Source organism: Balaenoptera physalus (assembly GCF_965194825.1).
Source record: "Balaenoptera physalus genome assembly, chromosome: 2".
NCBI classification, from domain to species: domain Eukaryota; kingdom Metazoa; phylum Chordata; class Mammalia; order Artiodactyla; family Balaenopteridae; genus Balaenoptera; species Balaenoptera physalus.
This window is the reverse complement of record NC_138883.1, coordinates 32107872-32133745: the sequence shown is the minus strand read 5'-3', so window position 1 is coordinate 32133745 and position 25874 is coordinate 32107872. Positions and strand designations below refer to the sequence as shown.

The 25874-nt window shown below is 38.1% G+C and overlaps 1 protein-coding gene across 1 annotated transcript in view; it reads right to left on the bottom strand.

Moving 5' to 3' along the window:
* SLC8A3 (solute carrier family 8 member A3) overlaps positions 1-10987 on the bottom strand; it is a 204774-nt gene extending 193787 nt beyond the window's left edge. The window contains exon 1 of the mRNA XM_082451591.1: positions 10175-10987. The gene's annotated coding sequence lies outside the window, so the exon portion shown is untranslated. The remainder of the gene's footprint in view (positions 1-10174) is intronic.
* Between the last annotated feature and the right edge of the window lie 14887 nt (positions 10988-25874).

The following is a 25874-nucleotide window of genomic DNA, read 5'->3' as shown; positions in this document are numbered from 1 at the left end:
TGCCTGTTGTTATAATTTCTCATGGGAGATTACCAACCTCTCCTTTGTGCCAAGTTTGAGGCAAGTAATAATTTTCCCCACTCTCTTCCTTTTTGTAGCAGGTTTGTTTCTCATTTTCCTTTTGGGGTTCCAGCTCTATAAAGAGGTCTTCTGTCAGACTTCTAAGGTCCAGACTTCTAAGGACTTTACCTCCTGTTCCCCTGCATAATACAGGCAATCAGGTCCCCAAAAATCAGTCTCCAGGGATCAGGAGAAACCATTAGGGAGAAAGCAGACTTGGGTGCTCTCTTACTTCTTGGAGTTTCTCCTATAGTATTGTTTTTGGCCTCTGTGCAACCTATCACTTAACTGTGGATCCTAGCAGAAAGACTTTAAACAAAATTGTTTTAATAGACTTTACTTAAAATTTTTATTTTTATTTTTTAGAGCAGTTTTAGGTTCATGGTAAAATTGAACACAAGTGCAGAGAGTTCCCATATACCCTCTGCTCCACCCCCACTCTCAACACACACACACACAGCTTCCCCACTATGAACATCTGGCTCCAGGGTAGTATAATTGTTACATCAATGAACCTACATTGACACATCATTACTACACAAAGACCATAGTTTATATTAGGGTTCACTCTTGGTATTGTACACTCTGTGGGCTTTGACAGATGTGAAATGACATGTTTCCACATTAGAGTGCCATATAGAATAGTTTCACCACCTAAAAATCCTCTGCCTTCCACCTATTCATCTCTCCCTCTCTCCTAGCCCCTGGCAATCACTAATCATTTTACTGTCTTTACAGATTTGCCTTTTCCAGATGTCATAAAGTTGGAATAATATGATATGTAGCCTTTGTGGATTGGCTTTTTTCACTTAGTAATAGGCATTTAAGTTTCCTCCATGTCTTTTCATGGCTTGATAGCTCTATATGTTCTATACTGAACATAATTCCATTGTCTGGATATACCACAGTTTATTTATCCATTCACCGACTGAAGAACATCTTGTTTGCTTCCATATTTTGGCAATTATGAATAAAGCTGCTATTGCCAACATTCATTGGCAGTTTTTTTAATGAACAGAAGTTTTCATCTCCTTTGGGTAAATACAAGGAGTGTGATTGCTGAGTCATACTGTAAGACAATGTTTAGTTTTGTAAGAAACTGCCAAACTGTCTTCCACCGTGGCTGTACCATCTTGAACTCCCACAGTGAATGAGAGTTCCTGAGGCTCCACATCCTTGATACCATCTGGTGTTGTCAGTGTTCTGAAGTTTGGCCATTCTAGTAGGTGTGTAGTGGTATTTTATTGTTGTTTTAATTTGCAATTCCCTAATGGCCTGTAATGTTGAACATCTTTTCATATGCTTATTTACCATCTGTATATCATCCTTGGTATGGTGTCTGTTCAGGTCTTTTGCCGAATTTTTAATTGGGTTGTTTATTTTCTTATTGTTAAGAGTTCTTTGTATACTTTGGATAATAGTCATTTATCAGACATGTCCTTTGCAAATATTTTCTCCCTGTCTATGCCTTGTCTTCTCATTACCTTGACAGTGTCTTTCACATAGCAAAGATTTTTAATTTTAAATAAGTCCAGCTTATCAATTATTTTTTTTCATGGATCATACCTTTTGTATTGTATACCCAAGGTCATCTAGATTTTCACCTGTTATCTTCTAGGAGATTTATAATTTGGGGTTTTACATTTAGGTCTATGATCTATTTTTTTTTAATTTTATTTATTTATTTATTTTCATTTATGGCTGTGTTGGGTCCTCGTTTCTGTGCGAGGGCTTTCTCCAGTTGTGGCAAGCGGGGGCCACTCTTCATCGCGGTGCGCGGGCCTCTCACTATCGCGGCCTCTCTTGTTACGGAGCACAGGCTCCAGACGCGCAGGCTCAGTAATTGTGGCTCACGGGCCCAGTCGCTCCGCGGCATGTGGGATCCTCCCAGACCAGGGCTCGAACCCGTGTCCCCTGCATCGGCAGGCAGACTCTCAACCACTGCGCCACCAGGGAAGCCCTATGATCTATTTTGAGTTAATTTTTGTGAAGGGTGTGAGGTCTGCATCTAAATTCATTTGTTTTTGTTTTGCATGTGGAGGTTCAGTTGTTCCAACAGCATTGTTAAAAAGATTAGCTTTTATCCTTTGTTAGAGATCAGTTGACTATATTTATATGTTTCTATTTCTGGGCTCTCTGTTCTATTATACTGATCTATTTGTTTATTCTTTCACAGTACCACACTGTTTTGAATAGTGTAGCTTTAGAGTAATTCTTAAAGTTGAGTAGTGTCAGTCCTCTAATTTTGTTCTTCTCCTTCAATTTTGAGTCTTTTGCTTCTCCATATGAACTTTAAAATCAGTTTGTTGATATCCACAGAATAACATGCTAGGATTTTGACTGAGGTTGCACTGAAACTGCAGATTGTCAGTTGGGAAGAACTGACATCTTGACAATATTGAGTCTTCCTAACCGTGAACATGGAATATATCTTCATTCATTTAGTTCTTGTTTGATTTCTTTCATCAGAGTTTTGTAGTTTTCATATATATCTTGTCCATATTTTTTAGATTTACACCTAAGCATTTCATTGGAGGAGGAGGGGCGCTAATGTAAATGGTATTGTTTTAAATTTCAAATTCCACTTGTTCATTCCTGGTATCTAGGATATAGGATTGACTTTTGTATATTAAATTGTATGTTGTAGCCTTACTGTAATCACTTATTAGTCAGACGAGGTTTTTTTTTTTGCCAATTTTTTTTCAGATTTTCCACACAGACAATCATGTCATCAGAACAAAGACAGTTTTCTTTCTTTCTTCCCAATGTGAGTATCTTTTACTTCCCTTTCTAGGACTTCGAGTAGGGTGTTTAGAAGGAGTGATGAGAGGGGATATCCTTTCCTTTTTCTTGATCTTGGTGGGAAAGCTTCTAGTTCCTCATCATTAAACATGATATTAGCTGTAGGTTTTTTTGCAGATGTCCTTTATCAGGTTGAGGAAGTTTCCCTCCATTTCTAGTTCATCGAGAGTTTTTTATTATGAATGGTTGTTAGATTTTGTCAAATGCTTTTTCTGCATCTATTGACATGATCTTGTGATTTTTCTTCTTTAGCCTGTTGATGTGATGGATTACATTAATTGATTATTTATGTATGAATATATGTGTATTCTGCTGTTGTTGGATGAACTTGTCTATAGATATCAATTATATCCAGTTGACTGGTGATGCTGTTGGGTTCAACTATGTCCTTACTTATTATCTGCCTGCTAGGTCTGTCCCTTTCTGATAGAAGGGTGTTGAAGTCTCCAACTGTGAACTGTGAGAGTGGATTCATCTATTTCTCCTTGAAGATTTATCAGTTTTTGTCTCACATGTTTTGACAGTCTTTTGTTAGGGCATACATATTAAGGATTGTTTTGTCTTCTTGGAGAACTGAGCCTTTTATCATTATGCAATTATTCTCTTTATCCCTGGTAATTTTCCTTGCTCTGAAGTCTGCTTTGTCTGAATTTAATATAGCTACTCCAGCTTTCTTTTGATAACACTAGCATGGATATCTTTCTCCATTCCTTTACTTTTAATCTATATGTGTCTTTATAATTAAAGTTGATTTCTTATAGACAGCATATAGTTGGGTCATGTTTGATTGACTGTCATCATAGCCTTTGATTCATCTCTGTCTTTTAATTGGTATGTTTAGACCACTGACATTCAGATATTATTGATATAGATGTATTAATAGCTACAATATTTGTTACTGTTTTCTATTCATTGCTCATTGGTTTTTTTTCTATTTTTGTGTTCACTCTTTTTCTGACTTTTGTAGTTTTAATTGAGTATTTATGATTCCATTTCCTCTCCTTTTTAAAAATATCAATTATGCTTCTTTGATTTTTAACTTTTTTTAGTGGGTGTCCTAGAGTTTTCAACATACATTTGCAATCAACCCAAGTCCACTTTCAAATAACTCTATACTGCTTCATGGGTTGTGCAAGTACCTTATAATAACAAAGGATTCCTAATTCCTCCCTCATGTCTATTGTATCATCGCTGTCATCCATTTCACTTATATATAAATTGTAATGATTGAATATATTGTTGCTATTATTTTGAATAAACTGTTATGTTTTTTTCAAGAATAGGAAAAATAACAGTTGTTATTTTACCTTCACTTATTCCTTCTCTAATGCTCTTCCTTTCTTTATGTAGAGCAGAAATTCTGGCCTATATGATTTTCCTTCTCTCTAAAGAATTTTTAACGTTTCTTGCAAGGCAGGTCCATTGGCAACAAATTCTTTCAATTTTTGTTTGTTAGACAAAGTTCATTTTTAAAGGATAATTTTGGAGGATATAGAGTTTTAGGTGGTGGGGTGTGTTTTCACTCAACACTTTATTTTTTGTTTAAATATTTATTTATTTATTTATTATTTATTTTTTATCTTTGGCTCCGTCAGGTCTTAGTTGCGGCATGCGGGATCCTCGTTGGGATCTTCATTGCAGCATGCAGGATCCTCGGCTATGACGCACGGGCTCCTCATTGCAGCACGTGGGCTTCTCTCTAGTTGTGGTGCGCAGATTCAGTAGTTGTAGTGCACAGGCTCTCTAGTTGTGGCCCGTGTGCTCAGTAGTTGTGGCACGTGGGATCTTAGTTCCCTGACCAGGGATCAAACCTGCGTCCCCTGCATTTGAAGGCAGACTCTTAACCAGGGAAGTCCTTCATTCAACACTTTAAATATTTCATTCCACTCTCTTCTTGCTTGCATTGTTCTTGAGGAGTCTGATGTAATTCTTTTATCTTTGCTCCTCTATATGTAAGGTGGTTTTTTCCTCTAGCTTTTTAAAAGATTTTTTATCTTTTATTTTCTGCAGTTTGCATATGATCTGCCTAACTGTAGTTTTCCACTTCGTGTTCTCAGAACTTCCTAAATCTTTAGTTTGGTGACTGACATTAATTTTGGGAAATTCTCTGTCATTATTACTTCAAATATTTCTTCACTCCCTTTCTCTCTTTTCCTTCTGGTACCCCTATTACTTGTATGTTATACCTTTCGTTGTTGTCCCACAGTTCTTGGATATTTTGTTCCATTCTTTTCAGTCTTTATTTCTGTTGATTTTTGGTTTTGGAAGTATCTATGGACATATCCTCAAACTCAGAGATTATTTCCTCCACCATATTCAGTTTACTAATGAGCCCATCAAGGCATTCTTCATTTCTGTAACAGTGTTTTTGATCTCTGGCATTTCTTTTTGATTCTTTCTTAAAATTTCTATATCTCTTACTTCATTATTTGTCTGTTCTTGCATGTTGACTACTTTTTCCATTAGAGCCCTTAGCATATTAATTATAGTTGTTTTAAATTCCTAATCTGATAATTCCAACATCTCTGCCACATCTGAGTCTAGTTCTGATGCTTTCTCTGTGTCTTCAAACTATGGTTTTTGTTTTTTCTGTTTTGTTTTTGCCTTGTAGAATGCCTTGTAGTTTGTTGTTGTTGTTGAAAGCCAGACATGATGCACTGGGTAAAAGGAATTCTGGTAAGTAGGTCTTTAGTAATGTGATGGTAAGGTGTGTTAGGAGGGGAAGTGTTCTATAGTTCTATGATTAGTGAGCTGGGGCCCTTGAGTTGTGAACTTCACAAATACTTCTCAGTTTCCCACCTCCCTTAGATGGGACCAGATGGCTAGAATGGGCTAGATTTGGGTATTTTTCTTCTCCTAGGAGGTTAAGCTCTGATAAAACCCCAATAAGTAAGGCTCTGGTAAAGCAACTTCTCTTGAGGGAAGGCTTTGCTAAGAAGAATAGGATATTCTGGTGTATTTCAAAATGTTTTTTTCCCCAGCTCTTGGACGCACTAGGGGATTTTCCTCTGATATTAACCTGGTAGAACTCCTGGAGGTAAGCTCACAAAAAAATGTGAAGTCTCCCTATCACTTGCAAACCACTTCCACCCCTGGGAGATTTTAACTATCCGACTTGTCCAAAATGACCTCCAGCAATTGGTCAATTACAGGTCAGGCTTTCCTATCCCAGCACTTGTTCCCACGGAGGCTGCCGCTTCAGGGTTTTTACTTCTGTAAGTTTGATTCCCTGTATCTCTTCAATTTGGGGGCAGTAGTTTGTCTGTGATCTCACTTCTCTGACGGATCTAAGAAAAGTTTTTGATTTTTGTGTTTGTTCAGCTTTTTCCTTGTTGTTTGGACAAAGTGATAACTTCCAAGCTCCTTACATGCTGGACCAGAAACCAGAAATTTTTCTTCTGTTTTTTATGGCTTCCCAATGGTCTCCCCACATCTAGTGTCAACAATTTAATTATATATTATATATATATTATTATAAATATATATAAAATAATGTTAATATATATATAATTAATATATCTATTAAATATATATATTTTCAGTGTAAAAGGGTTATTCCAGGTATCTCCTTGGCCAAATTGTCCAAAATTGGAATCTCTCATATTATTTTCTTTTGAGTTTGGAATTTATCAATTTATACTGCAACTATCAGTTTGAGAGTTCCTGTTTCTCTACATGCTGACCAACTTTAGGCATATCTGGGATAATCATAGAGTCTGAGCATTTTTTCATGTATTTCTTGCTTATTTGTATCTCATCTTTATCTAATTGCCTATTTTTATTGGGACACAGTCACTATTTCATTGATTTGTAAGTTTATTACATAAACCTTCTTTGCTACATCTTGTCTGTCACATCTTTTTCCCAGGTACTTGTGGTCTTTTTAACTTAAATGTGGTGTGTTTCATATCCTTAAGCTCTAACCCCAAAGATTCTAATTCACCAGGTCTGAAGTGAGCTCTAGGCATATGTATTCTAAAGAAATACTCAGGGCTTCCCTGGTGGCACAGTGGTTGAGAATCTGCCTGCCAATGCAGGGGACACGGGTTCGAGCCCTGGTGTGGGAATATCCCACATGCCGCGGAGCAACTAGGCCCGTGAGCCACAATTACTGAGCCTGCGCGTCTGGAGCCTGTGCTCCGCAACAAGAGAGGCCGCGATAATGAGAGGCCCGCGCACCGCGATGAAGAGTGGCCCCCACTTGCCGCAACTAGAGAAAGCCCTCACACAGAAACTAAGACCCAGCACAGCCATAAATAAATAAATAAATAAATAAATAAACCCAAAATTAAAAAAAAAAAAAAAAAGAAATACTCAGTTGTTTCTGTGGACCACATCCTACAAAAACACTAACAAATACTATTGGTCTCATAGATCATTAGGCAAATCAGATAAAGGTATTGTGACTCCAAGTCTGGTATTCTTCACATTATACCACAGTTACCTTTCTGACTCCATTTTGGTTCTTGCTTCCTCCTTTCTCCATCCAGTAATCATAAGCGCCTACTCATTACTACAAACATGAAATTCCTGTGGCAGATAAGAGAAGTATAGGTTGCTTTTCTAGTAGACATGTAGTCATTAAGACTACATACTTTGGCATTAGACAGATGTGGGTTCAAGTCCTAAATTACTGGACTATTTTCCAGCTGCTGTGTAATCGTGGCTATGTTATTTAACCTTTTTATGCCTCAGTCACCTCATTAATAAAATGTATATAATCAAGATACTTAACCTTATAGGATTAGAGTAGGGATTAATGAAGTAATATTAGGAAAGCATAGCCTTTGAAACATAGCAAGTGAGCAATCACTAAACTGTAGCTTTTTTGTGTTATTATTTTATGCTGAGCTTATGAGAATGTGCTCTAATTTTTGTGCCAAGGTCAGGGCTGCAGGTTTGCCCCAGATGCAGGAAAGTAAAGGGATACATTATCTGTAGAGAATTTTTTAAAAACTGAGTGAAAGTCTGCCTGCTTTTTATTATTACTATGAACTGGTAATTCTAAACAAAGTCAGTGATAAATACGCCTCCCCGAATACTTTCTTTGTTGGATTAGGTTCTAAATAATTGCCATGGCTACTGTTGAGTTTTAATTATTTATATACACGACCTTCAAATTAGCATTTTTGTTGCTTTTTCTTTAATAAACATTGCATTCTACATGGAGGTTAATAAGGAGAGCCCTGGCCCATGCAGACTTAGCTACATGCATTTGTTTGAGAGTAAATTTGTAAAGGTTCATAATTATTCAAGCTAACTTTGGGTGCAGTTTGAGTCTCCAATTCTTATGACAGCACATATTCCAGTGTTTAAACAAAAGATACAAATAAACAATGATAGCACCGTGGTTATAAAAACAAAGAAACAAAACTTGAGTTACTTCAGTTCTGTCATTATGTGTGATATGATGAAGTTTTTTACTTGTTTAAAATTTAAGATAAAATTCAAAATTTAAGATTGTAGAGATATTTGCAAGTTGCTAGAATTGATCTTGAAGAAATAAAGACATGTGCAGTTTTGCAATTTTGGATTTTGTTGTGAAATTGGATTCTTATGAATCTCTGCTTACCTTTTTTCATAAAAACTTTTCTCTTAACTAGCTTACTATCTTGCTACATGTTAACAAAACTTTTGAAGTTAAAATTAATAAAAAATTAATCTGGCTATACTGTCCATTAAACATGAGTATGTGGAGATCAGTTTTGGCCAAGTCATTGACAAATCTGTATAAGTTAAGGTTCAAACAGAAACTGTAATGTTATTCATTACTATGATAGGCCAATATGAAGATTTAAGTTCTACTATATTTTTTCAAATATGTATACATATATATACATAGTCACAGTAATGTTTTTAAAAAGTGTTAATCTACTACCTTTTCTCTTTCGTACTTCTCTTTTTTTATTTTTTTTAAAAACACTTTTTCAATTGTATAATTATATACGTGTCAACTACAAGTTGGCACTTGCCATTGGCACTGCCATCTACCTCTACAAGGATTAAATCATGAGCTGCTGCAGCTACTGACTTTCAACACCCTGAAAGGAGTTTGGGGTGGAGATCAGAAATGAGGCACTCTGTGCTCTGTGAAAAACTGGCAGACAAGGTCTTCAGATAGTTAGATATTTTCAGGAGACGATTTTATGAGCCCAATTCTTGTATCTCCTCATATCTAAAAAAGCCCTGAAATCCTTCATGGTGACATCTGCTCCTCGTGACTAGCAGTAACCTTCACGAGACTAGCAGAAACCTTCTGCAAAAAATATGTGCTTGAATGCATGTACTCCCCCTTCACCAAAATCACATATATACTAACCTTCCCCCACCTTTTTTTTTTTTTAATATTTATTTATTTATTTATGGTTGTGTTGGGTCTTTATTTCTGTGCGAGGGCTTTCTCTAATTGCGGCAAGCGGGGGCCACTCTTCATCGCGGTGCGCGGGCCTCTCACTATCGCGGCCTCTCTTATTGCAGAGCACAGGCTCCAGACGCGCAGGCTCAGTAGTTGTGGCTCACGGGCCTAGTTGCTCCGTGGCATGCGGGATCCTCCCAGACCAGGGCTCGAACCCGTGTTCCCTGCATTGGCAGGCAGACTCTCAACCACTGCGCCACCAGGGAAGCCCCCCCCTACCTCTTTGGAGCAGTTTCTCAGAGCTATCTGAAATGCTGTCTCCCAGGCTATAGTCCTCATTTTGCCCCAAATAAAACTTAACTCACGACTCTCATGTTGTGCTTTTTTTTTTTTTTAATCAGCATATGGAAAGTTCAATAAAATAAAAATTTCACTCTTTTCCTTTTTTGAAATGCAAATTTATTTGCATTTATTTATTTTTACTGACATGACTGTATTACGAGGTTCAATAAAGGAAAATGTTCACTGCCTAAATTTTTTCTGGCCATTATTATTATTTCCTTCATTTCATGATTATTCCTAAAAATAACTTTGTCATATAGAGGAAGAAATGTTAAGAAATAGTCTACTCCAGCAGTCACATACTGGGTTTGATCCAAAAGTAAGTGGTGTCTACTTCCAGGGTAGTCCAGTTAAATTTTTCCCCTCAAGCATCGGGGTTCCCATCTCACCTTCCTCTCTTTTTCTTCTCACTCTTCTTTCTCTTGTCTTCCTCGTCACTGCCTCACCCAACTCTGAAGTGCTATTTTAATATGATGGATCCACTGACAGTGAAAGTGAGTCTGAGCTGAATTCATCAGAATGGGTTGCACAGGAAACTAACTGAATGAAAGGTTGTGCATCACAAACAGGGGACCAGGAAAGGTTAAAAAAAAGGATGCTTTATCAGGTGGTCACCTTTTGGTAGCAGAGTGCTGGGTACAATTTCCTGTTGTGAGGACTCTGAGGACTCTGAATGGGGCTGATCAGGATGTCTACACAAACTCTTTATAGGAGCAGCCATGTAATGTGGAAACTGTTGGAGTGGAGGTGGCTGTTAATGAGGTGAGAGAGGAAAAGAGAACTTAAACAAAATGCACCATAATGAAGGGAAGTGCTTTTTCAAAAACACAATGATACAAATTCCTCTTTGCTAATGCTTTCTTGACCTGGGAGTTGGCAAGGGTTATCCAAACAGAACCAAAACTACTCAGAAAAAGTGCTTTTGGATCAAGGATACTCATGGAAAATTCAAGAAAGAAATTTTAAAAGCAACAAATATGTGAATAAAATAATAAATGTTATAATATTATAATAATATAATTCTAATAAAATAAAATATGCAACATCATTACAATTTAAGAAATATGAATAAACAGAGAATCAGCTTGGCAAAGATTTAAAAAGTCACCAAGTGTTAGCATGGTAAAGACAGAGAAATAAGTAATATGTTGTTTGTGGAGTAAACATTAGTACACACTTCTTGGCAAACTTAGCAATATTTATCCTTAAAAATCTATATTCATTTGAACTCAGCATTTCCATCTATAGTAATTTGGTCAGAGGAAATAACTATGACTTTTGGTAAAGATTTAACCCTATGTAAGTTAATTATAGTTAATTATTTTATAACTTAGAAAGTCTGAAAATACCTCAACTATCCAAAAATAGTGGTCCTATTAGATATATTATAGTAGCCTTTGACTGGAAATTTATCCAGTGATTAAAAATTATGTATTGGGCTTCCCTGGTGGCGCAGTGGTTGAGAGTCCGCCTGCCAATACAGGGGACACGGGTTCGAGCCCTGGTCTGGGAAGATCCCACATGCCGCGGAGCAACTGGGCCCGTGAGCCACAACTACTGAGCCTGCGTGTCTGGAGCCTGTGCTCCGCAACAAGAGAGGCCGCGATAGTGAGAGGCCCGCGCACTGCGATGAAGAGTGGCCCCCACTTGCCACAACTGGAGAAGGCCCTCGCATAGAAACGAAGACCCAACACAGCCAAAAATAAATAAATAAATAAATAAATAAATAAATTTTAAAATTACCTTTCTCTTCTTAAAAAAAAAAAAAAAAAAAAATTATGTACTATTGGGCTTCCCTGGTGGCGCAGTGGTTAAGAATCTGCCTGCCAATGCAGGGGACACAGGTTCGAGCCCTGGTCTGGGAAGATCCCACATGCCGTGGAGCGACTAGGCCCGTGAGCCACAATTGCTGAGCCTGCGCGTCTGGAACCTGTGCTCCGCAACAAGAGAGGCCGAGATAGTGAGAGGCCCGCGCACCGGGATGAAGAGTGGCCCCCACTTGCCGCAACTAGAGAAAGCCCTCACACAGAAACGAAGGGCCAACACAGCCACAAATAAATAAATTAATAAATAAAATAAAATAAAAAACAACAACTCACAGCTCTCAAGTTGTGCATTTAAAAAAAAATTATGTACTATCAAATATTTAAGGACATGGAAATAAATATACTCTTAACTAAAAAACAAATTACTAAACAATATTACATTATCCTTTATGCTTAGAAAAGTAACTGGAAAATGTATATTGAAATAGAAAGAAAAATCTTTATTCCCTTATTTCATTCTCCCTGTTTGCTCTTCCCTAATCCATCCCAATCCTGAGGAATCGCTAATATTTTGTCAAATTCTGGCATACTGTTTGGGCCACAGTTACAGACTGGCAGCCACTGTTCATTAAAAGGGCACGTGTGTAGCTCCCTCTCTCTTGTTTCCTACTGCCCCCATGTGGTAGGATTGGTAAACTGAATCAAGGTCAGCTTGGACTAATCAACTTGCTGCTTCACCTGGTCTCTCTTTATTAGACTCATCATTGCTTAGGCCTCCTGTACCTTATGGTGAGTTAGAGAATAGAAGACCCCAAGAAATGTAATTGGGCTTGGGAAGAAGTAGAAACTCTGTTAAGTTTATAAGGAACTGGTGCCGAAGCTACGCGTCAGGTACTGAAGGTCAAGGTCTAGGCTGGCTGCCTAAACCACAAAGGAGGGGAGGGGATTAATAGAGATGCAATCATTAATTAAATTAATAAATTAATAGAGATGCAAGCAAAAATTTTAAAAAAACTAATATCCTGGGAAATATTATATTGGTTGGGGGAAATTAGATTTAAAGTTTTCTAATGTCTTTATACTATTTTAGAAGAGGCTTAAGGTATAAGCTTTGTATTTTGTTATAGAAATTAATGCTACTCTTTAGTATTTATCATTCTACTCTCCTTTGGGGAACTTTGGGGACCTGGACCTCCTTGCCTATGGGAAGTTAGCCTTGGCCACAAAAGTAGTTTTGATCAATGAAATATGAATGAAGGTATTACTTCCAAGAGGAAGTATTTAAGAATTTGAGTATCCATTCTCTCTTTCCTTTGCCACTGTGACAAGTGACTAGTACTATTCCTGTTGAACCTTCAACAGGCTATAACCCAGAATGAGGATGAAATCTTGCTTCTTTCTGAAGATTTTCTTATACAAGGTTGTCTGTATAATAGTATAAATTATTTTATCCCAACAGAAACAAGCACTGGTATTGGAAGCAGTAGGGAAATGCATATTGAAGGTGAGAAAGATGTAACGTCAAAACATTTGGTAAAATGCCATCCTCCATAAGTTGTGAGACATATCATATAACATAAAGTTAAATGTAGCTCTAGGGGAGGAAGTTGGAAAACAAAACTTTACCAGTGAGTGTTGGTAATAGTTAGCCGCATTTGACCATTTCCTGAGTTCAGGAAAGCATTTGTATGTTCCCAAACAGGAATAAAATGTCCATCAGCAGAGGAATGGATAAAGATGTGGTACATATATACAATGGAATATTACTCAGACATAAAAAGGAATGAAATTGTGCCATTTGCAGAGACATGGAAGGACCTAGAGACTGTCATACAGAGTGAAGTAGGTCAGAAAGAGAAAAACAAATACTGTATAATATCGCTTATATGTGGAATCTAGAAAAATGGTACAAATGAACTTATCTGTAAAGCAGAAATAAAGACAGATGTAGAGAACAAACATATGGATACCAAGGGGGGGAAGGGGAGGTGGGATGAATTTGGAGATTGGGATTGACATATATACACTACTATGTATAAAATAGATAACTAATAGAACCTACTATATAGCACAGGGAACTTTATTCAGTGCTCTGTGGTGACCTAAATGGGAAGGAAATCCAAAAAAGGGGGGATATATGTATATGTATAGCTGATTCACTTTGCTGTACAGCAGAAACTAACACAACATTGTAAAGCAACTATATCCCAATAAAAATTAATAATAAAATAAAGGGAGTAGAGCGAATATAAGTTCATGGACTTTCAGAGATAAAAAAGAAAACTACCTCACCACCCTAAAATGTAAAGGTTCAATGTAAGAAAATCTTTGAGCAACAAAGGCTAATCAAAACTTAGCTTTGAGACAGCAGTCAAGTTAAAGGTATGCCCATTATAACTTTGTGAAAAACATTAGATAGACTAACTTCAGGGCAAAAGGCCAATTAAGGGTGTACTATCCAACCAACTGCTTCATTTAGATAAAATAACTCAGAGTAAAGAGCTAAAGTATGTATCTTTCCCAGTGACAACTAACAGACTCAAGTTACCTGATATTAAAGAGGGTGAGGATGTAGGGATATATGTGTGTGGGAAAAGAGAAATATAACACTCTAAGAAAGCCCACCTTATAAAGATCTGTGGATATGAATACTGGCACACATAACTGATTGGAATCAAATAGATAGGAAGCCTATTAAGTTTTGGGAAGTTTTATTGTCAGAGGAAGTGGGAGAAAAAAAGGGCTGAGAAAACTGCATGGTCCACAAGGAAGTTCTGTTGCCCTCTATTTCAGATGTGCCCCAGAAGGATAATGGAAAAGAAAGAGCTTTCCAGAGGTAGAATCATGGCCACAAAGAACAATGGGGAAAAAAATCCCTCCACTCTCTCAGGAGTAAATTTAATCAAGGAACATGTCCCACCCCAAAGACAGAGGGCCTTACTAATATTTGCCTACTAGAATTTCAAAATTGCTATGGGCCAGTGATTGCTATATATCATGGAGTTTTTCTTTTCCAAGAAGAAGTACTTTTCTGGTTATTCTGTGTCTGTCTCATCATTGTATATTGGGAACATGTAATGAACACAATTTGTCTTTTTGGCTCGAAGAGCTTATATCAAGAGTAACCACATCAAGATCTGTTTGTAGCGATTGCTGTGCATCCACCCTACCCCATAACATAGAGGAAATCTGACTCTGAGGTAAACTTTCTAACTCTGAGACAACTTTTTGAGTTGTCTCCTTTCAGGTGGAACTAAGTGTAATCTACATGGAAGAAAGAGTGACCCAAATATTTGGTGAGCAGAGGGCAAACTGTAGTAGACATTATATCTCCTCACCAATATTTCAAATTTTTCTCTCCTTCCCCTCTCACAGGAGGATTGTACTTCCCTGTTCCCATGAATTTAGGTATGGTAATGTGACTTTTGTCCAACGGAATATGAGAAGTGATCCAAGGCAGATGCATTTAAGCACCACGCAAACTATCCATTCTCTTGCCTTGCTACTACAACTGATGTTCCCAAATGCTGGATTTTCTGTCAGCCTACATTGCAGAGGAAGCATGAAAATCTTTATTGTTCTAAGCCACTGAGAATTTGGAATTGTTAATTCCTAGTACATAATATAGTCTATCTTAATGGATATTGATGTATAAGTTAAAATACATAGAGACATAACGTAAAAGAATATAATTCCAAACTGTTAAGGGAGATAAGGAATGAAAAAATTTTTAAATCAATCAAGAAGAAAGCACAATAGGAAAGAAAAAAGGAATGGAGAGAGAGCAACAGTGGGCAAAAATAATATGGTAGAAATAAATTTAAATGTATTAATCATATCTTGTAAGGTTATCATGCATTAATAAGTCAACCCCAAATCTCAGTAACTTACAGAATCTAAGTTTTATTTCTCACTCACATTATATGCCAGTCTTCAGAAGGCTTTAGCTATTCAATCTGTGACCCAGACTGAAGGAAAAGCTTCACTCTGAAACACCACATGTATTATGGCAGAGAAAAACTCAGAACAACATGGTGGCTCTAAAACCTTCTACTCAGAAGTGGCACATTTACTTCTACTCACTTTTAACTGGTATAAATAAATAAGTAAATAAGTAAATAAATAAAATCACATGGAGGAGATTGGTTCAAGATGGCAGAGTAGAAGGACATGTGCTCACTCCCTCTTGTGAGAGCACTGGAATCACAACTAATTGGTGAAATATCATCAACAGGAAGATACTGGAACTCACCAAAAAAGATACCCCACATCCAAATACAAAGGAGAAGCCAGAATAAGACGGTAGGAGGGGTGCAATCACAATAAAATCAAATCCCATAACTGCTAGGTGGGTGACTCACAAACTGGAGAACACTTATACCACAGAAGTCCACCCACTGGAGTGAAGGCTCTAAGCCCCACGTAAGACTTCCCAGCCTGGGGGTCCGGCAACAGGAGGAGGAATTCCCAAAGAATCAGACTTTGAAGGCAAGGGGGATTTGATTGCAGGACTTCAACAGGACTGGGGGAAACAGAGACTCCACTCTTGGAGGGCACACAGAAAGTAGTGTGCGTATCAGGACTGAGGAGGAAGGAGCAGTGACCCCCACAGGAGACTGAACCAGACCTACCTCCGGAACCAGACCTACCTCCTAGTGTTGGAGGGTCTCCTGCAGAGGCAGAGGGTGGCTGTGGCTCATTGCATGGACAAGGACACTGGCGGCAGAAGTTCTGGGACGTACTCCTTGGCATGAGTCTGACATTAGCCCCACCAAAGAGCCTGTAGGCTCCAGTGCTGGATCGCCTCAGGGCAAACAACCAACAGGGAGGGAACTCAGCTCCACCCATCAGCAGACAAGCAGATTAAAGTTTGACTGAGCACTGCCCACCAGAGCAACACCCAGCTCTACCCACCACCATTCCCTCCCATCAGGAAGCTTGCACAAGCCTTTTAGATAGCCTCATCCACCAGAGGGCAGACAGCAGAAGCAAGAAGAACTACAATCCTGCAGCCTGTGGAGCAAAAACCACATTCACAGAAAGATAGACAAAATGAAAAGGCAGAGGACTATGTACCAGATGAAGGAACAAGATAAAACCCCAGAAAAACAACTAAATGAAGTGGAGATAGGCAATCTTCCAGAAAAAGAATTCAGAATAATAGTGAAGATGATCCAGGACCTCGGAATAAGAATGGAGGCAAAGATTGAGAAGATGCAAGAAATGTTTAACAAAGACATAGAAGAATTAAAGAACAAATACCTAGAAGAATTAAAGAACAAACAAACAGAAATGAACATACAATAACTGAAATGAGAAATACACTTGAAGGAATCAATAGCAGAGTAACTGAGGCAGAAAGAATGGATAAGTGACCTGGAAGACAGAATGGTGAAATTCACTGCTGTGGAACAGAATAAAGAAAAAAGAATGAAAAGAAATGAAGACAGCCTACGAGACCTCTGGGACAACAGTAAACGCAACAACATTCGCATTATAGGCGTCCCAGAAGAAGAAGAGAGAAAGGACCCGAGAAAATATTTGAAGAGATTATAGCCGAAAACTTCCCTAACATGGGAAAGGAAATAGCCATCCAAGTTCAGGAAGCGCAGAGAGTCCCAGGCAGGATAAACCCAAGGAGAAACATGCCGAGACACATAGTAATCAAATTGACAAAAATTAAAGACAAAGAAAAATTACTAAAAGCAACAAGGGAAAAATGACAACATACAAGGGAACTCCCATAAGGTTAACAGCTGATTTCTCAGCAGAAACTCTACAAGCCAGAGGGGAGTGGCACGATATATTTAAAATGATGAAAGGGAAGAACCTACAACCAAGATTACCCTACCCAGCAAGGATCTCATTCGATTCAATGGAGAAATCAAAAGCTTTACAGACAAGCAAAAGCTAAGAGAATTCAGCACCACCAAACCAGCTTTACAACAAATGCTAAAGGAACTTCTCTAAGTGGGAAAAACAAGAGAAGAAAAGGACCTACAAAAACAAACGCATAACAATTAAGAAAATGGTAATAGGAACATACATATTGATAATTACCTAAAATGTGAATGGATTAAATGCTCCAACCAAAAGACACAGGCTCACTGAATGGATACAAAACAAGATCCATCTATATGCTGTTGACAAGAGACCCACTTCAGATCTGGGGACACATACAGACTGAGAGTGAGGGGATGGAAAAAGATTTTCCATGCAAATGGAAATAAAAAGAAAGCTGGAGTAGCAATACTCATATCAGATAAAACAGACTTTAAAATAAAGACTGTTACAAGAGACAAGGAAGGACACTACATAATGATCAAGGGATCAATCCAAGAAGAAGACATAACAATTGTAAATATATATGCACCCAACATAGGAGCACATAAGACAAATGCTAACAGCTATAAAAGAGGAAATTGACAGTAACACAGTAATAGTGGGGGACTTTTAACACCTCACTTACACCAATGGACAGATCATCTAGACAGAAAATTAATAAGGAAACACAAGCTTTAAATAACACAATAGACCAGAGAGATTTAATTGATATTTATAGGACATTCCATACAAAAACAGCAGATTACACTTTCTTCTCAAGTGCACATGGAACATTCTCCAGGATAGATCACATCTTGGGTCACAAATCAACCCTCGGTAAATTTAAGAAAACTGAAATCATATCAAGCATCTTTTTCGACCAGAGTGCTATGAGATTAGAAATAAATTACAGGGGAAAAAACCGTAAAAAACATAAACACATGGGAGCTGAACACTACGTTACTAAATAACCAAGAGATCAAAGAGGAAATCAATAGATAGCTAGTGGGAAGCAGCCGCTTAGCACAGGGAGATCAGATCGGTGCTTTGTGACCACCTAGAGGGGTGGGATAGGGAAGGTGAGAGGGAGACACAAGAGGGAGGGGATATGGGGATATACGTATACATATAGATGATTCACTTTGTTTTACAGCAGAAACTAACACAACAATGTAAAGCAATTATACTCCATTAAAAAAACAAACAACCCAATCAAAAAATGGGAAGAAGACCTAAATAGACATTTCTCCAAAGAGAAGATACAGATGGCCAAGAAACACATAAAAAGCTGCTCAACATCACTAATTATTAGAGAAAAGCAAATCAAAACTACAATGAGGTATCACCTCACACGGGTTAGAAAGGGCACCATCAGAAAATCTACAAACAACAAATGCTGGAGAGGGTGTGGAGAAAAGGGAACCCTCTTGCACTGTTGGTGGGAATGTAAATTGATACAGCCACTATGGAGAACAGTATGGAGGTTCCTTAAAAAACTAAAAATAGCATTACCATATGACTCAGCAATTCCACTACTGGGCATATACCCAGAGAAAACCAAAATTCAAAAAGACACATGCACCCCAATGTTCATTGCAGCACTATTTACAATAGCTAGGTCATGGAAGCAACTTAAATGCCCATCCACAGAAGAAAAGATAAAGAAGATGTGGTACATATATACAATGGAATATTACTGAGCCATAAAAAGGAACGAAATTGGGTCATTTGTAGAGACGTGGATGGACCTAGAGACTGTCATACAGAGTGAAGTAAGTCAGAAAGAGAAAAACAAATATCATATACTAACGCATATATGTGGAATCTAGAAAAATGGTACAGATGAACTGGTTTGCAAGGCAGAAATAGAGACACAGATGCAGAGAACAAACATATCAACACCAAGGGGGGAAAGCGGGGGTTGGGGGGAACAGGTTGTGATGGGATGAAGTGGGAGATTGGGATTGACATATATACACTAATATGTATAAAATGGATAACTAATAAGAACCTGCTGTATAAAAAATAAATAAAATTAAAATAAATAAATACATAAAATCACATGGTCAAGCTCGTTAATGGGCTTAGATGTTAATGGCCTTAGAAGTATAACACTTTAACAGGGATAGGCCTGGAAGAGAGGGGCCTTGTAAGGAGGAGTTGTTAGGAAAGGTCAGTGAATATTTTGATAATAAAACAATCTACCATACCAAATATAAAACTGATTCCAATAAATGGAAATTGTCTAAACTATGCAATTAGTAGTCAAATATTGTCAGACTACAACAAAAACAATCTAACTCTATGCTCTTCATAAGTGCCTCATCTAAAACATAGGGACAGAGAAAGTGTGAAAGTCAAAGTATAGGGAAAATACTACACAAATAAATCTGGTATAAAAAATAAAGAAAGAAATCTGATGGAGCCATACTGATATTATATAAAATAGACTTCAAAGTAAAAAGCATTTCTAGAAATAAAGATGGTCAATGCATAATGATAAAAGCTTCGATTTATCAGGAAAATATAATAATCCTAAACTTTATGCACTTGATCACATAGCCTCAAAATCTATGGACAAATTCACCAGCAAAAAGGAGGATTTTAACTAATTTTTCAGAGTAAATTAAACAGACCAAAAAAAGGGAGGATATAAAAACTCTGAGAGACACAATTAACAAGCTCAGTGAAAAGGACATATACATGACACTGCAGTCAACAGCTACAGAATATACATTCTTTTCAAGCACAAAATCTCTGTGATACTGCATAAAACAGGTCCCCAGAAATTTCAAAAACTTGGTATACAGAATACTTACTTGACAACCATAAAATTAAGTTAAAAATCAATAACAAAAAGACAAATAGAAATACTTCCATGTGTTTAGAAATTTAAAAATGTATTTGTAGGCCAAAAAAAGTCATAATAGAAATCAGAAAATTTCTAAAATTTCTTAGAACTGAATGATAAAGAATTTCATATTCAATACTGGTGAGATACTGCTAAAGTCTTACTTTGAGGGAAATGGATAATTGTATATTCCTAACTAAGCACAAAAGAGGCTCAAAACTAACGAACTAAGCATTCCAACTTTAGACATTAGGGGAAAAATACAAAATAAATTTTACAAAAGCAGAAAAGAGATAATCAAGTTTTTTATTAGGGGAGAAATTACATAACTACACGAGAAATCTTGGGCCAAGTACTTCCTGGCAAGCCCTTCCTGGGGAAAACTGTAATAGTTTCTCAAAGGATGCTGAAGAAGACTGCTGTAAATGAGGAGTTATACCATGAGCATATATAGGTAGACCCAATACTGCAAAGAAGTCAGTTCTCCATAAATTGATTTATAGACTCAATTCAACCCTCAAAAGCCTAGTAAGTTTTGTTTGTTTTGTTCTGGTTGGTGGCTCAATAAGCCGTTTATAAAATTTCTATGTAAGAACAAAGGAGCAAGAATAGTTAGGACACTCCTGAAGAAAAAGAATAAAGTGGGAGTCTTGTTCTGTTAGATATCAAGGCTTATGACTAAGCTATATTCCTAAGCCCAAATTATACAGAAACAGACAAAAAGAGACTAATAAATAGATCAGAATAGAGAACTCAGAAACAGACGACTTATATATGCAAACGTGATTTATGACAGAGGTGACAATATAGATCAGTGGGTTAAGAACCTTCCAATAAATGTTGCTGGGAAAATTGTTTATCCAAATAGTTATATTTGGAAATTGAACGAAAATTTGAAATTGGAATGTAAATTTTTACAGCCACTTTGGAAATCAATTTGTCATCCTCAAACAGAGTTAAAACTGGATATTGTATGACCCAGACATTCCACTCCTGGGCATACATGCTGCAGAAACTCTTGCACATTTTTACCAGCGATTATGTACAAGAATGTTCACAGCAATATTATATATAAGCTCAAAAAATAGGGGAAAAATCCAAATGTCCACTGAAAGAAGAATCCATAAATCACTTGTAATATAGTCATACAATGGACATGCAATATAGTAGAGAAAATGCATGCATGCAGCTACATGAATCAATATAAATAAAACTTTCAAATATAATATTGAGGAAAAAAATACCCAAATAGTATATACAGTATGACTTTGTCTATATTGAGTAGATAAACATGTAAAACAAAAATATATAATTTAGGAATACTTATATCTGTGGTTAAAGTATAAAAATAAAATAAGGGGAGTGGTAAACAATCAAATATCCGGGGTAATTAATACCCTGGTGAGTTGGGGTGGGGATTGGTTTATAGAGGGTGAGGCATGAAATCAGATAAAAGCACTTCAAATATATTGGTAATGTTCTTTTTCTGAGGTTAAATGACAGGTCTAGAACTTTTTAAAATTGCTGCTTTGATACTTTAAACATATAAATATTCTCTCGTGTGCATTAAATATTTAATAAAATTGCTGCAGACACACTGTAGGGGTAGGATGGACACCTATTCAAAGTCTGGTTTGGACGTACACACACACACACGCACACACACACACGCACACACCCCCCCAAGAAAGTATGGAAAGATTTATTACTCACAAAATGAGACTTTCTGGGGAGAGCAGGAAAAGAAGATTGACTTGGGGTTTTTATGGTGACTAGGGATGATACTGACCAGGGTTCTTGGCCTTCCCCAATCAACAGAAATTGATCAGAGGCCAGATAAATTCAGGCAAGGCTCGAAAATCAGTAACAGGTTCCCTTGCTCACTCCCTGGTGGGGGGAGGGGTGGGCGCGAGTTGGTTCCTTGTATGGGGTGAGGGTAGGGGTGTGTCCAGGGGTCAGGCCGGAGGGTGGCTTAAGTGTTCTGCCCACCCCTTTGCGGTGTTGAGTGCAGGGGGCTTGCGCAGTACCCTGCTTTTGCTCCTGACACCCTGTTTTTGCTTCCAGCTCTTCAGAAGTGGCAGTTGGGTTTTTCTGGTCCTTTTGTATCTTGTTACCCATAATTTGTCCCAACTGCACATGCATGCAGTTATTTTTAGTCCCTTATAGTTTCTTTGTATTTTGTAGCTTGAGGAGACATTTGTCCACGTGCAAGCATTGCAGCACTGCAGCAAAGGGTCCCAGGCCCAGCCTGTTTCAGGGAGGGTGGCTAGAGCAAGGGTTCCTGTGCATGATTTGAACTGTCACAGGCACAAAAGAAAGACTACCTGGGCTTTCTTATCAGCTTGTCCATATATGGGACAGAGAGGGAAGAGAGAGGTGGACCTTAAAAGATATCAGTCAAACATAAAAAAAACAAAGTCACTGTCTTTATTACAAATATACTTTAAACAAAATTGTATAAGAAACAGAAGGAATATCTTTTGGAAGATAATATGTCTGCACAGAAAAGAATGTCACTTCTCCCTTTTAGCAACCACTTCTCCCAATTCTTTCTTCTGCTAGGAATATACCACTAGAAGAATAACTGTGGTCAAATTGTTAAATTTGGTAGCAATTTAAAATTACTTATTATTCCACAGAAGAAACAGAATACCAAGAGGAATTACTGCAATAACATAAAGTTAGATGTCAAGTTCTGTGGAGTGAGGAGAATGGGAATTACTCATGGTGTTTAAAAGATCCTGGGATTATGCCATGGAATAAATATCATTTGGGTCTCTTTGGTACCTAGCTGAGCCCATTTGCTTTACCATGATGGTAGAGAAGAAATTCTGCAACTTTACACCCAGTAACTGCAAATGAACACCAGGCTTGAAGCCTTCTCCCAGAAGAAGGTATTTCATTCCTACTGAAAAGATATAGACAGTGAAGTACAAGTGTCCATCAATTTTTTGAGCCACCTATTGGGGTTTGCTGCAGATAAAAAGATGGCAGATTCAATCTCTGCTCTCTAGGGGCTCAGAGTCTCTTGTATTAGTTTTGCAGCCTGAGGTGTGAAAATGTAGATTTACAGAAAACCTACAGCCCCACTGATGCCTCAAATGATAAAATAATTAATCAGATTGCTTTCAACATACTTCAATATCTAAGAATTCATGAGAACCATTAGAAGCTGTATCTACTGCCTGATATATGCTTATAGAAGAAGGAAATACTCATGCTTAAGAAAATTCTTGATAAACAGGTTGAGGGTGGATGAGGACACCCTGAGAGCACAGGTCAGTAGAGCTAAAGATGAAAAAAAGATAGCAAAATTACTCACATTCATTAAGATTAGAAATGTGGGATGAGTGGAGACTGAGAGAAGAGTAAGATCAAACTGGAAATGTTTGAGGAACTTTGAGGAGCAGAATTGTATACTCTGAACTTGTAAGTTGTTGGTTTGTAAGTTGTTACAAATGAAATGCAAATTCCTTCATCTCCCCAGTCTTTCGTAAAGTCTTCTGCACACACATGCATACACACAACCTTTTGAGTAGGGCTGTTTTGGGTGAAAAGAAAGAAGAGACCCTGAGCTCAAAATCTGGTTTGATGCCTAATATCAGGTCAGCATAATTACAATATTGTAAAAATACTTACTGTGTGCCAAGTGGTGTTCTAAGCTCTTTACATACATTAATGTATTTACGTGCTTTATGGTAATGCATTAATTTAATAAACTCAAGGCAAACCGATAAGCAGTAGTGTTTTCACCATTTTGTAAGTGAGGCAACAAAAGCACAGAGAGGTTAAGTAATTTGTCCCAAGTCATACAGCAGCTAAGAGGCAAAACCAAATTCCAGCTTAGGCAGGTTGGTAAACAGGGTGTGGAGAAGATCTATAAACTGAATGCATTCAGTGGAAGTAGAAGTGTGGTCAGTGGGGGTCCTGGGAGACACACACCCTTCTAGAAATTTACAGAAATCTTAGGGAGTGATTTAGAATTTCCACAATTAGATATGGTGCTTTTTATCTGTCTTAGCCATATCTTAAAGGATGGGATCACCCCAGATTGTTCGGCTTGTCCTCCCTCTCTCTCTCACACACACACACATACACACACACACACACAAAACTGGTCCAATTTTGAATTTCTTGATCTTCATCCCTCTGACGGTTAATAAATACAAAGCTGAATGTCTGTACTTTATAAACACTTCTCCATTCGACCTAGAGCTCTGACTGTATCCATCTTCCTCCTGCTAAGTAAGCTCCAGATGAGGCTATTTGATGCTGTTTTACATACTGATGCTTTTTGCTCAGTCTCTGCCTCATAGGGTCTCTTGCTGTCTGCCATAGACATCAGCCCACCTTTCGAAGGCCTCATTACTCCCACCACACCATGTCCATGTGCAGAAAGCAACCTTGCAGATAAAGTCCAAATGGAGATGGAGATCTCAAACAGGTCAATCCTAGGCTCTAAGCATTCAACTTTTCCCTGCCTCTCCTCCTCTATGTCCCTTGCTTTCTCTCTCCTGGTTAAGAGGAGTACAGAATCTTCCTATAGGCAGCAGTCACACTCTGGGCTTCCAGGAAGAGGAAACTAAATGAAAGAAAGGAGAGGCAGTATCTGGGAACATTTTCACTTAAACTCCACTTTCGCTTCTGTAAGGCTCCTTCAACTGAAGTGGGTATGCATGTATGTAAATGGTTGATATGTAAACATGTGATTATACACACACCCCTTATTTGGATCAGAGCTGAGATGCCAGCTGTGAATGAGATGCATTATTCTAAGGGCCTTATCTATATTTACTTTTTTCACCCTCCCAGATAAGGAAAATGAGACCCAGACTGGTTAAGTAACTTGCCCTAGGTAGAGACTAGTGTCAAGTTAGAGGAGACTCCCCAACAAAGCTTCCTTTACTGTCATTGAATAGATGAGGATACATAACACAGGCTTAACCACATCCTTGGCTTCATGTGTAGCTTAAAGATCTATAGGAAATAACTTTATTGGGGTTCTACTTGGAGTTGGGGTATAGCCATACCTACCTAATGGTTGGGGTAGCCAAGCCATTGGGAGGGAGAGAAGGACCCCATAAGTGATGAAGGAACCAGACACCCTGCGTTGGAGTCAGCAGCGATGCCTGAATGGCAATGGCAATGAGTCTACCCTTGAACATGCCTTCACCCAGCAACCTCCACTCCTTTAAGCAAGCATGTGTAAACCCAGGGGGAAGAGTGGACACTACATTAAAGCGCTGTGCCACCAGAGCCTAAGCAACTCCCCTTCCAAAAGAGTTGAATACAAAAGGAAGTGCCTCCTTACCAACAGCTGATTCAGAGGTGAGTAGCTCCAGGTGGCAGCAAGATGGAGAGCAGGTACCCAAATCCTAACCGGAGTTGGAGCACAGTAAGGTAGCACCACCACACTGGGAGTGTCAGGAGAGTTGGTCAACCCAGGATGGTAGATGGGCAGAGGAGAGAGAGTGAGAGCTGACAGACTCAAGATGACCACAGAACAGAAATGCAGAAGAGGCCCTAGGAACCCAGCTTCTAAGCTGACATCCTCCAGAGCAGAGGGCGAGTTCTGATGATGTGTACCATGGCCCTGCCCTTTGGGGAACACCTAAGAGACACGAATGAGGAAAGCCTATGATCCTGCCATTTGCCAGATCGGGGCTGTTGAAGACCAAGGAGCCAACTGCTCAGATGATCATATCCAGGACCCCTAACTGGGATGTCCTCAGGTACATTTATGTTCTGGATGCACAAATATATACATGTATGTGTGTACATATAACATAATTTCTTTCTGTGTAAGATATATGCTTTAACGCCTTCCTTTCTTGAGTCTCAGTTTCCTCTTCTGTAAAGTCAGATCATACTTGGA